We start from the raw sequence: 16,914 nt of genomic DNA, 5'->3' as shown, positions 1-16,914 counted from the left end.
CATACTCCCAGTGACTTGAAATTGATAGATTGTTGGAGAATTATGTTATGCAAATATTGCACATTGTATGTGTGTGAAATGTTCATTTGTAGAGATATTGTAATGTTGTCATCTTTGGATGCATGTGCAAGAATGTTACAGGTTTAATGGGAGGTCTCGAAAGTAGTGTGTTATAGATTTATGAGAAATCTTGGGGTTCGACATACATTGGATGTAATTTTCCCCTTTAGTCGTGTTACCCATTTTTGTCTTAATAAGGATACCTCTAAGAACAGTTGAGTTTAGTTGAACCTAAAGATGAGATTTTATTTACTCAAGGATTTACTTTTGAGTATTCATGTTTCATTGATCTTTCTTTTTGATGGCAAGTCCTTGGCCTCAACGATTGTTAATGGCTCACATTTTAAGAATATGGAACTACAATTTTGGGAACTAGGGGAAGAGTACCAATAGATAACATAGTTTCAATAACCGTCACCGTAATACCATGTTGACCCACCAAAACATAAAAAAGAAGTTGTTAGTACATAAATATAAAAATACCGGTAAATATTTATTTCAACACCAATACATGTTCACAAATGAATTAGTAGTTGAAAACAAAAAAGTAAAAATAAACAACTAATGGTACATTTCCTATTTTAATACAGAACAACTTGCACAAATGATAAACATTCAAAAAAAAAAAAAAACAATGTTTACATTTGCCACTTTATGCAAGTGGCTAAAAGGTACAAATGTACTCCAATTACAATTACAATGACAAAAACAATCAATTTTAGATTTCTTAGACACTCAAGTGTACATTTTTTCAAATATCATTTCACAACTTTATGAATTAAATGGATCTGCATTTGGTACTTACATTTGCAACAACTGGTTTAAGGCTCCTCAATATCCAAGAATTTGTATAAAATCAAAATAAAAAAAACAAGTTTCATTCAAAGCATAGAATGACATGATCGACAGTGATACTCTTTGCACGTTCTTTATTCAAGGGCCCACATTCAGGTTTGGTACACATGGAAAAACTAAATTCCCTTTGCAGTCAACGTTAAATGTTATAAATCTTTCAATTGAAATTATACTGTTTTCAATAAACCAACAATTCTTTCAATATAGTCACTATAAATAATATTAACAGCCATATTGGATGTCCAATGATGGTTTACCTCCTTCGTAGCTGCATTATGTTTTGTTTATTGATGATTTCTTTGTATGTGGTTTACAGTTCCATTTCAATGCTCTTTTACAGTTTAATAATGTTGAAACATGTTCAATGATGTAATTGTTCATTATCTAATAGAACATCAACAATATCCAATTCTCAATCACATCACAGTTACATACTGAACTCCCGCATGATTGTTTCGAGTTCTCTGGCTATATGGTTATTGTCTATATTATCATGCATACAGAAATAGAGACACTACCATTTTATTTTGTTCAAAGATGTTCAATGATGGATTTGTACTCATTAGTATCTACAAAAATTGATTTGTTTTTCATCATTTATCTCAGTGACATTGAGGGTTTCATTTCAATGATCTATCTTTGTATATATATTTATATAGGCACACACAGTTGCATTTTATCATTGGTACCTTATTGTTGCAGGTTCACTGAACATAATGGCACAAGGTAGAAAGAGAAACATGTGTGTTAGGCGTCGAACAGTTAGAGTCACTCGTGGGGTGCACTTCCTTGATGAAGATAGTTTTGTCCAAAATAAAGACCCAGTGGCTCCTGTTGTAGATGACCATTCACCTAACAATGCAACTGATGTGGAAACTACTGCTGTACATGACCATTCTACTGCAGATTGTAATCCTATTCCAGAAACACCACAAGTACAAATGGCCTCAAAGGTTCCCAAACCAAAATGGAGCATATTTGATATGAAAGAAGCAATACTATGCATAGAAGACAAGCACATGTCTCTTAGAGGCACATCAATCAAGTATGATATCCCCATTGCCTCTTTGAGGGCATGATTGATGGGAACCACAACAACGACTGTGAGGGGTCCATGCACCATTTTATCAGTAGAGGAGGATGAAGTTGTCCAATGGTGCGAAGACATGGCTGAAATTGGTCACGGTCTCCAAATCAGTCAACTTCAATCAATTGTTGCCCAAATTATCGAGAATATGCCTAGTCCATTCAAAAATGGGATGCCAGGGAGGTCATGGTGGACAGGTTTTAGACGAAGGCACCCTAATTTGACGATGAGAACAACAGAATGAGTGGACTCCGATAGGGCTATTATGCTTCGACCTTCTATTGTTGCCTTTTTCTATGACAACTTGGAGGTAATGTACAACCTCAATCACTATGGTAGTAGTCAGATTTGGAATTGTGATGAGACTGTTGTGCAAGTTGGGAGGAATTGTGGAATGAGAGTGATAGCCAAATTGGGCCAGAGGTGTGTACCGCACCTAATTTCCAAGAGTAGAGAGTGGATTACTGTTTTGACATGTGTTAGTGCATGTGGTTTCAACATTCCTGGATTTTATTTGTTCAAATCTAAGAGACTTATCCGAAACTACATTGCAAACTATGAGCCAGGAGCATGCATGGCAGTCCAAGAACATGCATGGATGACAAATGAGCTGTTCTTAAATTGGTTGGAACATTTTGCAGGTTCAGTCCCTGATGGAGTTTCACCCTCACATAGGGCCCTACTAATATGCGATGGTCATGGCAACCATGCAGCATTCAAGACAATTGAAGAAGCAAAGCAGATAGGTATAGATTTGGTAACCCTTCCGGCTCATACAAGCCACAAACTGCAACCACTTGATGTCTCTGTATTCTCACCTTTCAAGAATTATTTCAAACAACAGAGAAGTATATGGATGTCAAAGCACCTACAAATTGAAATTGGAAGGGAAGAGTTGACAACTCTTGCGAGCAAGGCCTTTGCCTAAGCATTGACATCGACTAATATAATCAGTGGCCTCCGTAGGACAGGGATTTGGCCACTTAATCGATACGCATTACAAAATGATATGAGACCAAGTGAGACATTTGAGGTTGCAGTTGATATACAACCAGCTGTTGGAACATAACATGATGCCACTTCAAGGGATGAAGAACCAATGTATATGGCATCGGAAGCTTGCTTGCGGATGGCTGGTTATAATGAGGAAGACATTCAAGATTTTGTAGAACGCCATAGCAGAACACAAACAACGGTTGAGGGTATAAGTTTGACACCACAAACTACCGAAGCAGGTCTGCCCCCACAAACCAACCAACCAAATGAGGGTTTGGAAAGTACATCAATAGGCATGTCTTTACCAACACAAGTTGACATACCAGACTAGACCCAAGAAGCAACCAACTGTGATGATGTAACCCTTTCCATGCCAAGTTTGCCAGAAATTGATCCAGCAGATGTGATACATTACTTCACCAATGCAGTCAACTTGGAGCAACAAGATGGTGCTGATTGTGAAGACAAAGTTCACATAAGTGAAGATGAACCTGAGTTTGTGCCATGTACACAAGGGGATGGGCAGCAAGTGCCAATGCAAATCACCAAATTCTTAAGACTTCCAGTGCAGAGAATGAATCAATCTTCACATGGAGGTAGGAAAGGGGTGCTACGTCTTAATAGCTAGTCACAAATCTTGAAATCTGATGAGTACATTCAAAGGAAAAAAGATAAAGAGGTTGAAAGGAAAAGAGATGAGGAATTGACAGAATGAAAGAAAGAACAAATGAGATAGAGGAAGGCACAACGTGAAGCAGAAGCGATAGAAAAGGAGGCTACGAGGGTGGAAAAACAGGCCCAAAAATTGCAGGATTCCCAAGACAAGTTCAATCGAAGACAAGACAAGGCAAAAAAAGATGCAGAAGCAAAGCTTGAGAAAGCGAGAATGAAAGCTGAAAAGGCAGCCAAGCGTGCAAAGAGGACAAAAGATGTGGCCATAGTCGCAAAACCTCTACCCATCCGACACCCAATTCTCATGGAAATGATGAACCTCTTGTCCCCAACCTTTGCAACTATTAATACTATGCAAGTTGGGACTGCACCTGGATCCTCAGACACCATGCAACTTACTTCAGGTGTAAACCAGGCATTCCTTTCTCAAATAGAAAGTTGTTTACAAACCCCTCCTAGCCAAGAAAACATTGTTGTTGGGCCAAACCCTAGTAGGCCACAGTCTGTTGGGGTTGGATTTTTGACACCTCCTCCATTTAATACCCATATGGAGAATTGATCGAGTTTGTGATCAATTATATTTTGTGAGCCCTCCGAAGAGCAAATTTTTAGTTTCAATATAACTGTGATGTGATTATAGAATGACATAATGCCATATTTTGTAATGTTTTCAGAACTTCGTTGTTTTCAGATATCTTAGATGGATATTCCAATGAATTCATGGTGTTGTTGTAAATCTCATATGTTTATTTTTTGTGATGTGATATTTCTCATATATCAGTTGAACTGATCTCATATATTTCTCACTATCAAAACATGCCACATAACTGTTCAAATTGCTCACTATCAAAAAGGCCATAATCAGATGATATGACCTCTTTTGATAGTGAGAAATTTGAACACTTATAAGTATTCAAATTGCAGTCATCATATATAAATTGCAGTGTAATATGTCTACTTGGTCATTGCATCGAAATGATAAAAGGAAGTGTCTTATTTGTAAAAAGGCACCAGACAAAGAACTATTTTCTAGTGCCTTACTAGTTATCTTGTTAGTTGCCAAGTTTTCCTTGTTGGCAGTATCTAACAAAATATCTTTTAAGGCACTATAAAACAATTCTTTGTTTGATTTTTTTCTCAAATAGGGCATTTCCTTTTGATCAATATGAACTGAGTGTGTTTCTTGCATTAATATGAACTAAGTGAGGAATTTAAACAAATTGAAACATAAACAATTCAGAAATTGAAACATAAACAATTCACAAATTGAATCATAAACAAATCAGAAATTGCATTGTCTACTAGATCATTGTGAAAGTAAAGTCCCACAAAGAGACGATTGAAACATATGAACCAAGTGAGGAATTTAAACAAATTGAAACATAAAGAATTTAGAAATTGAAACATAAACAATTTGTGTCGACTTGAATTTCATCCTCAGAATGCTACCTGCAACAAGTTAGTTTCACAAAATACCAATGGTAATGCTACATGAAATCCAAACTCAACCAAAGATTCACAAAATACCAATGGTAATGCTATAGGAAATCCAAATTCAACCAATGAAACTACATGAAATACATATGAAATAAAAATACTATTATTACTTTCATGATTTATGTCTCATTGTGTCCTAATTCCACTGTTCCTGGTTGCAGATGGTGTGCTCTCAAACAAGCACTGCATATGAAGAATGGATTGATAACTGATAGTTCACAAATGCTATGATATGCAATGCTAAATGATTATGCTAAAATGATTATACTAAAATGCTATTGCTATTTGCTTCAAGATTAAAACTCACGGATGCATAAGTTTTACAATTGATTTGGCTTGGAAATTCACTTGAAGTCTAACTCTCTCTCAATTGAAGCTCTTGATTTAATAGACCTTGAGAGGATAAGATGATGTCGCTCAGATCAATGGTCATGATCAAATCTGCAGATTTGGATGGCTGTGAGCAAAGGTGAAGGTTGAGAGAAAGGGGGAAGGAGAAGACAAGTGTCACTCATCTCACCTTGACTGGGTTGCCGACTGAGGGAATCTAGGGATGGTTGAAGAAGATTTAGGCATGAGAGGACAAGTGGACTCAAGTCCTTCCTAAGATGTAGGGGGTGTTGGAGAGAATATATAAGGAGGTTATGAAATATGTGTACGTACACAATATTTCATTAAGTTTGGAGGTTGGAGATAAATGATGAATTAATATTTAAGAAATATTAATTTCCTTAGCCACATGATGGATGAGTTGGCAAAGGGAAGATGAAGTGGAGATGGAGGGTGAGTTGGAAATGAAATTAAATAATTTAGGAAATCATTTAATATTTGAAACTATAGGATAGAAGAATAACCATTAAATATTAGATATTTAATTGATTGAAGGAAATAATTAAATATTAAATATTTAATTAACTGATTAGAAGAATAATTAAATATTAGATATTTAATTAATTAGAGGAATAGGATAGATGAATTAATTAATAAAATATTTCAATTAAATAAATTAATAGAAAGACACGAAAATGAATTAAATAAATTAATCTTTTCAAATTAACTATTTCATAGAAGAATAATTATTAAATAAATGTAAAATATTTATTTAATCGCTCATAGCCATTTTTATGTGTATACATTTTGCCCCTCTTTAAAATGATGTCGAGACAACATTGTTTCAAAGATTAAATCAAGTCTCAATAGTGCGCTTGATGGAGATAAAAATCTTGATTGTGTGCCCCCTCAAGAGATTGATCGTGAAATTGTTGAAAACTTTGGTTTGAACGATTGATCTCATGATAACTGATAAAAATTCCGTCAATTAAACTCATTTGTAAAAAACAAATTAAATTGCCCCATTGAAAAGCATTAATTACTCTTTCAAATAGTAAATATAAAATTAACTAAGGTTAATTTTAATTTCATTGTCATCCTTGTCAGCTTGTAAAGAAAATTGTCTTCGTGAGGTGGTGAAATGGTGATTCCTGTGGAGAACCATCGATTTGAGCATGTTCGATGATATCAGCGACCTCCTGAGTATGGGTTGCTGGTATGTATCTTATCCTGAGCTTTGTTTTCAACTTGTCATACAACTTTTCATGTTTTTAGGCACGTTTTTTGAATTTTTGTTTTTTTTTTGCGATTTTCGATATTAGGTTAGCGCTTTTGCATTTAGATTTAGCACATATCCAATTAGGTTTAGTGCTTTTGCTTATGATAGCGCTTATGCTCATTTTGTTAGCGCATATGCTAAGGATGTTAGTGCATATGCATCAGTTAGTGCTTCTGTTTCATTTGTTAGCGCATATGCATTGTGTGTGAGCGCTTTTGCAAGTTTCGCGCATATGTGCTTAGGGTTAGCACGTTTGTTGAAAAGGTTAGTGCATATGCTTTGTTTTGCGCTTATGTTCAATAGGATAGCGCATATGTTTTAAATGAATGTTTTTGATAGATGCAAAAGCCAAAAAATCACTGTGTTGATTGAATTTGACGTGTTTGATGCGCATGTATGATGAATAGGGACTTGATTGATTGATTGATTGATTTCGTTTGATAGATTGATCTGATTTGATTGGATAAATTATCTCTAAGAAACCAATTTAGTTTCTGATGTAAGAGCTTAGCAGAGTTTTGATTTAACTCAGTGATTGATAGAAAACCATGATTGATAGGTTTTAAAATGATTTGATAGCTTAAGTTGCTTCAATTTGATTTGATTGATTTGATAGATTAGCAATCACTTTGATTTTGATAGATAGATAAGTGATTATTGATCTAATTCTCTTGGTAAATTGGAGAAACTTGATGTTCTCCAGTGTCGGGATAAATTCCCAGTGGTACGTCATTTAGTGCTAGAGTTGACATAGGCAAAGGTGAGACATATAGATGCCTGTGGTTTACGCCATCTGTTATATATGCTTGAGATTACCCATAATAGAGGATTGTTGACGACGTTAGCCGAGAGATGGCACAGTGAGCATAACACTTTCCACCTGCCCACGGGTGAGATTAGTGTGATGCTCGAGGATGTCTATAGGATTCTGCATATCCCAGTGATTGACGAGTTAATGCAGTATGATGTTCACGATCATGTTGGGATAGAGGCTTGCAGATCCGTTTTTGCTGATGAGAGCATATCTAGAGGAGAGATCAGATGGGAGTATATGGTTATATATTACGAGACTCCCTGTGATTCTTGCTAGTTTGATTAGAGGATTCTGTTGAGACATGGACCAGCTAGGACTTGAACCTAGGACCTTCCATACGCTGCTGGAGTGCTCTACCACTGAGCTACTAGCCCCTCTTGGACCAGTCCATCGTCGGTCCGGGTGTGGCTTATTTCCAACACCAACACCCCCCCTTAAGCCACACCTCTCGTGTGCTTGGGGCTCCTAGCCTGGACCTGGCTCTGATACCATGTTGAGACATGGACCAACTAGGACTCGAACCTAGGACCTTCCATACGCTGCTGGAGTGCTCTACCACTGAGCTACTGGCCCCTCTTAGACCAGTCCATCATCGGTCCGGGTGTGGCTTATTTCCAACACCAATAGATTCATTTGTCCTGATAGGCGATCACGAGGTTTTGCTGTTGGATGGGGTGAGATTTTTCAAAGTATGATGCAGCATCAGACTCAATATGCTTGGGGTGTTTGTATGCTGGCACATTTATATCATGATCTTCATTAGGTGGTGTATGATGAGAATGCTAGTTTGTCTACAGGATGCACACTTTTACAGATCTGGTGTTGGGAGCACATTGCTATTACTCGACCTATCCATCACAAAGTTCATGGAGAGAGGCAACCATATGTGTATCTATATGCAGGTATCCTTACTCAACATAAGATGGGTAAGATGGAGTATTGGTGTTGGGTGCTTGATTTATTGGATAGTATTACTTGGAGACCATATGTTGATTGTGAGCCATGGATGGATGATGCATGGGCATACCATTTATTATGCAGAGTAGATATCTCATTGGTCAGACTCCTTACATTATTGAGCGACAGTTGATTAGTCGCATTCTTAGACAGTTTGGTATCATTCAGCCTATGCCTACTATTGTCACGATATATGATAGGCGGCACAAAGATAGGCGAGATTGAAGACCTTCTTTGTCATTTGAGATTGCTCGCACAGAGTTTCTTGCTACTCCGAGAGTGGCTTATGATATGAGATTGCACATTCTTGATCCTGGTGTTACTATAGAGTATGCTCACTATATACTAGCACATCCATGTCCTCGTATTACTGATCCAACAGATCCTCCTCCTAGCTCAGGAGATGAGGATGACAATTCAGATGATCCAAGTGTTAGGAGACGGAGATGGAGACAAGAGCTTAGAGCTGCTAAGGAGGCTTGGGGAGATGGAGATGAGGGTGGGGATGGTGGTGGGGGTGGTAGGAGACCGAGACGGAGAGGAGGTCGATTGAGAGTCCATGGAGGACCGTTTGCACTAGTTGGCAGGATTGGGAGACCGCGTCCTATGGGTGGGAGAGATGTTGGACGGATTGGGAGGGATACTGGTAAGGTAGGGATGAGATCACCGAGAGGGTTCCATTGACAAGAGGAGGTAGGATGACTAGACTGGATGGGGGTTGCGGGAGAGGCATTGATTTTGGTCAAATTCAACCAGACCGTAGGGTTATTGTAGCTCATGGTGGAGATGATGAGGATCCAAAGGATCATGTTCCACTTATTAGATGATGGGTTCTGAGAGCTACTCAGACTGAGATTCCAATAGGTGGACATGGAGGTGGTGAGGAGGGGATTGAGGTTCATGTGCCACAACAAGATTTACCAGAGTAGGATGCACCAGAGCATGATATGCCAGAGCAGGAGACCATTGATAGTCTTAGAGAACACATTGATCATCTTCGAGCACAGCTACAAACTTTCATTGCTAAGAGGGATAGAGTTGTCAGGAGATAATAGGATACTCAGGGTCTCCTTGATCATATTCAATAGGTTGGATCAGGTACTCTTTCAGTTGACACTGTTAGAGCATTAGTTCGGGCCAGGAAGGAGACTTCCCGTTGGCGACGACTATATGAGGAGGTAGTAGCAGAGAGCTAGAGAGCAAGTAGTTATCATACCATCTTGTTGATGGATACTAGCAGTGGTGGAGTCATGGGACCTCCTCAGAGGAGTGGTGATCATGGGAGACATGCATCTATAGGATCTTCTCTCCCATAGCCACAAAGACGAACAAAGTCAGGTGGTAGTGGTACTAGACAACCTTGACTTGACTTTGTATTGATGAGGCATTTGTACTTTTGATCTGATATCATTGCATACTTGGACTTTTATTGTTTTATGATGATCTATATGCAACCCTGGACTCTATATGATGATGATCTTTATTATGCATGCTACTCTATTTTATGATGATCTATATGCATTGATTCTATGGATGTAGTGATTAGATGGATGATGTTATGATTTTTTCTCTTTATTATGATGATGCAATGATAAATGTTTTTTGATTTTTGATTGTGATGACCGTGGATGCAACTGAAAATTATTACTAACTTAAATGATATGAATGCAATGATCTATATGGAAATGCAAATGAATGATTATGCAATATGTTTTTCAAATGTTTTTGATTTTTTATATGTAATGCTTATAATGATTATGAATCTAAGTGCAAAGATGTAACTGAATGAAATGAAATGATAATGTAAATAATGATGATGATACACCATGATTAATGAAATGCAAACTAATGCAATTTTTGAAATGCAACGAAATGATTTGAAATGATTCTAAAAATGAATGCACCTACAATGATCAAATGCAAATTGTTTTTGTTTGTCCAAGTATACTCAATCTTTATTTGTGACCGTTGATCCGTGAATGAAATGAAATGATTATAATGCAACTGACAATGAATGCTTATAATGCAGATGAATAATGAGCTGATCTAAAATGATCTAACTAAAATGATACTGCCATTCTTCATATGTTATCTTGTAATAGTGCTTGATTTCATCATTGAGCTTTAAAATGTTGTAATAAAATACAAGCAACTTGACATAATGATCCAAGATGACCTGAGTATTTCTTACATGGATTTTGATATAGCAAGTTAATACAAGCAACTTGATATAATGAGTCAAGTTGACCTGAGTATTTCTTGCAGAACAAACAAGGATTATCTCCTTTCATGCATGACTTGGAATGTCCTCCTTGATATTTTTCCAATCATATCCTGAGACAAGTACATACTGTAGTAAGAGATAAACCACAGACAACAATCAAAGAAAAATAAGCATGCCCCATCATAGCTTCTCTAGTCATGGACAACCTTGAGTCACATACAATACATAATTAGCAATAAAATCAAGATATAAACACTGAATCTTGTATGCCATTCACATGTTCTTATGGTCATTAACTGATATAATCATTTTGATGAATGATCTTTGATAATCCTTTATTACTTGCTGGTTGATTCTTTGGTTTCTGAGTTTCATGATTCAGTTGTTGATGAAATGCCTTGATTTTTGTTGCTTTGTTGCTCGTTATCTGTTTCAAAACCCTAGGTGTTTTTGGTTTTTCCAAGTTTTCTGAATGTTATGGATTTTCAAAGATTCAAAAGATCACCTTAGCAAAAGGAATTAGGATTTTGCCCCTAGAAGAAACAAAATTTTATTATGGATATATGAATTGATCAAGATCCAAACCATGATGGAATACAAATGCAGATTGATCGATTCTGATAAAATCTAAGATAGTGACTACGACAAGTATGTCAAAGATTGATAATTATTGGTAAGCTGCATATTTTCTGTTAAATGGTTCAAAGCAATGGATGCGAAAGATGGAATGGATAAGCTAAGATAGATGGAAGTGATAGATGTGATATGATGGAGTGAAAAGGTACGCAAAGCGATCTCATAGATGGAGGAACTTACTTTGTAGATAGTGCCTGTTTACCAGGTTTTCACCATCTAAATTTATTGCATTTTTCGCTCTTTTTCTTTTTCTTTTTTATTTCTTTTAACTATTTTATGCGTTTTACGGATTTTCTGCTTTTTCTGATTTTTACCTGATTTCTTCAGGACTTTATATGCTTTTTATTGATTTTTTCCAGGACTTTATATCTCAAGCATAGAATTTCTTGAGATGAATATAATTGATAGGTTCATGAAACCAATCACCTTCAGGGGTAGATAACTTGTATGCTCCTGATCCATATGCTTCTACTATGACAAAAGGTCCTAGCCAATTTGGTTCAAATTTTCTCTTCTTTTCCCGGTCTTGCTGATTTCTTGGATTCTCCCTTAGAACTATATCTCCAATCTGAAAAATGTGCGGCTTGACTATGTGGTTATAACTTCTTGCCATTCTTTGTTGATATACTTTCAAATGATCTGTTGCATTTTGGCGACGTTCCTGGATCAGTTCAAGTTCCTGGAGTCGAGAGACTCATTCTTCTTCTTCTGGTATAAGACCTTTCAAGGATACTCGTAGAGAAGGTATCTCTACTTCTATAGGTAATATGGCTTCTGATCCATAAACCAAACAATATGGAGTTGCCCCTGTTGGAGTGCGGATGCTGGTTCGGTATGCCCAAAGAGCAAGATTTAGCTGAATGTGCCAATCTTTTCTAGCTTCATTGACTGTTTTCTTTAAAATTTTCAAGATAGTTTTGTTTGATGCCTCAGCTTGACCATTTCCCTATGGATAATATGGAGTAGAAAACCTATGTTGGATATGAAATTGTTCACATAGCTCCTTCACATCTTGATTTTTGAATGGTCTTCCATTATCAGTGATAATGGTCATAGGAACTCCATAGCGACAAATTATATAATCTAAAATGAATGATGATATTTGCTTTCCCTGTCACTGTTGTTAAAGGCACTGCTGCAATCCATTTAGTGAAATATTCGGTAGCAGTCAGAATAAACTTATGGCCATTAGAAGATGAGGGATTTGTCTTTCCTACCAAATCAAAGCCCCATTGAGAAAATGGCCATGATCCTGTCATAGGATATAATTCTTGTGCTGGTGCATGAATGAGATTCCCATGGATCTGACATTGTTTTCATTTCCTAGCATATGTGAATGAATCTCTCTCCATAGTAAGCTAATAGTAACTCATACGAAAAAGTTTCTTAGCCAATGTTAAACCACTTGAGTGTGTGCTACAAATACCTACATGAACTTCGTTAAGAACTTTCTCAGATTCTTCTTGTTCAAGACATCTCAACAAAGTACCATCTAGACCATACCTATATAGGATATCTACAATAATAGTATAGCGAGAGGACTGACAGATAAAATTCCTTCTCTGATTGTGAGATAAGTCAATAGGAATGATATTCTCTTTTAAATACTGATAAGTTTGACTGTATAAGGATTGATTGGTTCTTGATATATGGAAAATTTGGTAGATATGCTGGGATTGAATGGTAGGGGTTAAGATATCTTCCATGAGGAATTCGTAACGATGTTGATTCTCCTTATTTTGCAAGAGAGATGCTATTGTAGCCATTGCATCTGCTACTTTATTCTCATTTCTTGGAATCTGGGTGAATGATATTTCTTTAAAGTGTTCTTTAAACTCCTCTACTAGCTATTTGTATGACACGATCTTATCATCCTTAGTTTGATAATCATAATTTATTTGCTTGATGATAAGTTGTGAATCACCATAGACATGTAATTCTTTGACATTCCATTCAATGAGCATTTTGAGCCCAATAGCCAATGCTTCATATTCTGCAGTATTGTTGGTTCATGGAAACCGCAATCTATATGATTTTGGAATTGTGTGTCCCTGAGGTGTGATGAAAAAGATTCCTATGCCTAATCCATATTGTGTATAAGAACCATCAAAGTAAAATTCCCAAAAGTTTGTACTTATTGTCAAAATATCTGCATCAAGAAATTCAATGTGCAAAGGCATGTCGTGTTGTAAAGGTGCATCAACCAATTGATCAATGATGACTTGTCCCTTGATAGCTTTTCGGTCAACATACTCTATATCAAATTCACTCAGTATCATAACCCATTTGGATAGTCTTCCTGTCAAGGTTGACTTGCTCAACAAATATTTGAGTGGATCTATCTTTGCTATTAGTTTCACAGAATGAATCAATATATAATGTCGTAGCTTCTGAGTTGCAAATACAACTGCTAGACATGTCTTGTCTATTGAGGAATAATTTAATTCATAGCCAACAAGCGTTCTATTGATATGATACACCGTTCTTTCTTTTCCTTCTTCATCATGTTGAGATAGGAGAGCTCCTAATGATACATTTGTTGCCGAGATATAGAGAAATAATGGTTCCCCTTTGGTTGGTGATACCAATACTAGATGACTCATAAGATATTCTTTTATTTGCAAAAAAGATTCTTCACAATTTAGATCCCATTTGAATCGAATTTATTTGCAAAAAAGATTCGTCACATTTTAGATCCCATTTTCTTATGTAGAAGATGGGTGAATGGAAGACATCTATCTGCTAATTGAGAGACAAACCTCCTAATTGATTGCAATCTTCCTTGTAAAGATTGCAATTGATTTATGTTCCTAGGTGACTCCATCTCCATGACGCCTTTGACCTTTTAAGGATCTACTTCAATTCCATGAGCTGATATAATGTACCCAAGAAGTTTTCCAGAGGTTACTCCAAATACACATTTCTTTGGATTTAATCTCAATTGATATCTTTCTAGCTGTAGCATCCTAAAATTGCGACACTTGCAATTTCGACTGCATTTCGGTCTTCACGATGGCGACGCAACACGCAACCTGAATGGAGACCCCAAAACTCGCTCACGACACTGAAAACTGCATTTTTCAAGCACCCTGGCCTGAACCTCCTTGCACCCTGATGTCCCGGGAGGTGGGACCAGAGCGCCCAGCGCCCTGGTCCCTCAGGACCAGGGCGCCCAACGCCCTGGTCCTCCAGGACCATGGCGCCCAGCGCCCAGGTCCCTGGGTCCTATTTTGGGCCCGGTTTCCTAAGTGATATCGGGTCTTTTTGATTGCAATTTGGAAATATACTTCCCTGGTCGGCCTAAGGTCGGGAAAATCAGTCTATCAGCCCTAAATGACAAGTATATAAACTACATTTTTCTCTCTCATTTGATGATGAGGAGGATATGTGTACAAAGCGTGGAAATTATACTCAAGCATTCAAGCATTCAAGCATTCAAGCAATTGATCATTCCAAGTCTCCATTCAAGGCTAAGTGTTGCATTCAAGACAAGGATTCAACCATTGAAGAGGAGGTCACATACTACATGCTACAACATACAAAATACAACATCTAAACCTTCACACATAAGGATACAAACATCCTTAGAACAAGGTATTAGTACTTGTTTTACAATCATTTACATTTACAGCTCTTGCTCATTTCTTGGTTAATTCCAAAACCGGGGTTTGACCTAAAGGCAAACCCCTAATCCCTAACCCCCCAATCGTCTTCGCTTTTCTGTGTGTAGGTTGCAGGTACGCGGCTGAAATTGAAGATCTGGAATCCTTGTGCAGAGACGAACAGATCCCCCTTCGTTTCGCGGATTTTTTGGAGGACCGTGGCGCCGGGCGCCATCGTCCCGACAACTTTTGCCCAAATTTGCAGGACAGCGCCGTATCGACATTTTACTGCTAATTCTAGGTCCGCAGCTTCATCCTATAACCTAAACTCAGTTTATAAGCGAATCTTTATGACTTTCTATGCATCCTTAGCTTAATTTCCTTAATCAACATTCTTTACAAAAGAGGGTAGCCTTGCTTTCCTAACCCTTGAAATTCATTTAGCATCCAATCTTACATCGCGTGGGATTGAATCTTATGAGTTTCAACCCCTCTTTTGAATGTAAAGTCTTCCCCCTAAGTGAAAACCCATCGAATCCTAGCGAACCTCCCTTCTCTCTCCTTGGAGTTAGAAGAGGGGAGACCAACTAGGGTTCGACTGCGATTTTCCGCTTTACATTTTGGTGAACCCGACGTGAACATCCTTTCTGATTTTTCATGCTTAGATCTGAAAAAATTGATTACATTTCCATGTTTGATCTTTTGCAAAGTTTTAGAGGTGATTGCATTAAAACCCTAAAATTTCTTTTTAGTAATTAAACTTGCGAAATGTCTAAATGTTAATGCTTGTTTCAGATCTGTCCTTCTATTACAAATTATCAATTCATATTTGTGCTTTAATTCTGAAAATTAAGTGGTTAAAAGTCAAAACCCTAATTTTTGAAACCTTCTTGATTCAACCTTTGTCCGACAATTTGACCGATCAAAACATCTCCAAATCAGCTGTAACTTTGGATTCCGCAATAAAATCACAATATCTTTCATCCCTGAAAATTTGGAAAAAAGTTGCGAGGACCGTGTTGCACTCCGAGCGCCATCGTCCCCGACATTTTTTCCAAAATTTCGGGAGCGAGATCTTGCTGTATTTTTCTGCTAAAACCCAGAATTTTGGCTGATTTTGTCAATTATAACACTTTCAAAATTACAGTCAAAGTTGGTCTTGTGATTGCTTGGTCTAAGGCTCCTAATCATTCAAAAATTATCGAAACTGAAATTTTGTGTCAAAATTGTGTTCTTACTGTCTTAGATCTGAAAATTGTATTTGCATTCATTCGAAATTTCAGTGCTTTATTCAAATATTTGCATTTTGTGACTTTTGAAATTAAGTGCCTAATTACAACAACTTTGATTTCCGCTTTCAAAATTGAATTTTGCGTGAAATTGAATCAATTTTTAAATTTCAAAATTTGCATTGCTCTTGACATTCCCTCTAAAATCATAAAATTCAAAATTTCAGTCTCCCTCTCTTTTTCAAAATTCAAATTTTGCATTTTTCGACAATCTTGATAGGGTTCAATTTTGAATTTGCAACTTTAATTTGGCCTATCTACAGATCGTAAAATCCCTCAATTTTTTCAGATTAGCTCTGAAATCATCATACCTTTCATCCCTGCAAATTTCGAAAAAAGTTGCAAGGACTGTGTTGCACTCTGAGCGCCACGGTCCCGAACATTTTTTCTGAAATTTCGGGAGACTGTTGTGATTGCATTTAACAGCTTAAATCTGGAAGATTGGCTGGTTTTACTGAAAATTGCTACCTCTAAAATCAAAATCTTCTCTCTCTCTCTAGTGCATGAGTTTTACAACAATAAGCCCTACTTACACTATTCCTGTTAGACGAAGCCGTAGAATTAAGTCTTTCCGAGGTTTTACTACTGAGGAGATGGAACCTAATTTGAGTAGTCT

Source organism: Cryptomeria japonica, chromosome 5 (assembly GCF_030272615.1).
Source record: "Cryptomeria japonica chromosome 5, Sugi_1.0, whole genome shotgun sequence".
NCBI classification, from domain to species: Eukaryota; Viridiplantae; Streptophyta; class Pinopsida; order Cupressales; family Cupressaceae; genus Cryptomeria; species Cryptomeria japonica.
Note: the sequence above shows the minus strand (reverse complement) of the source record.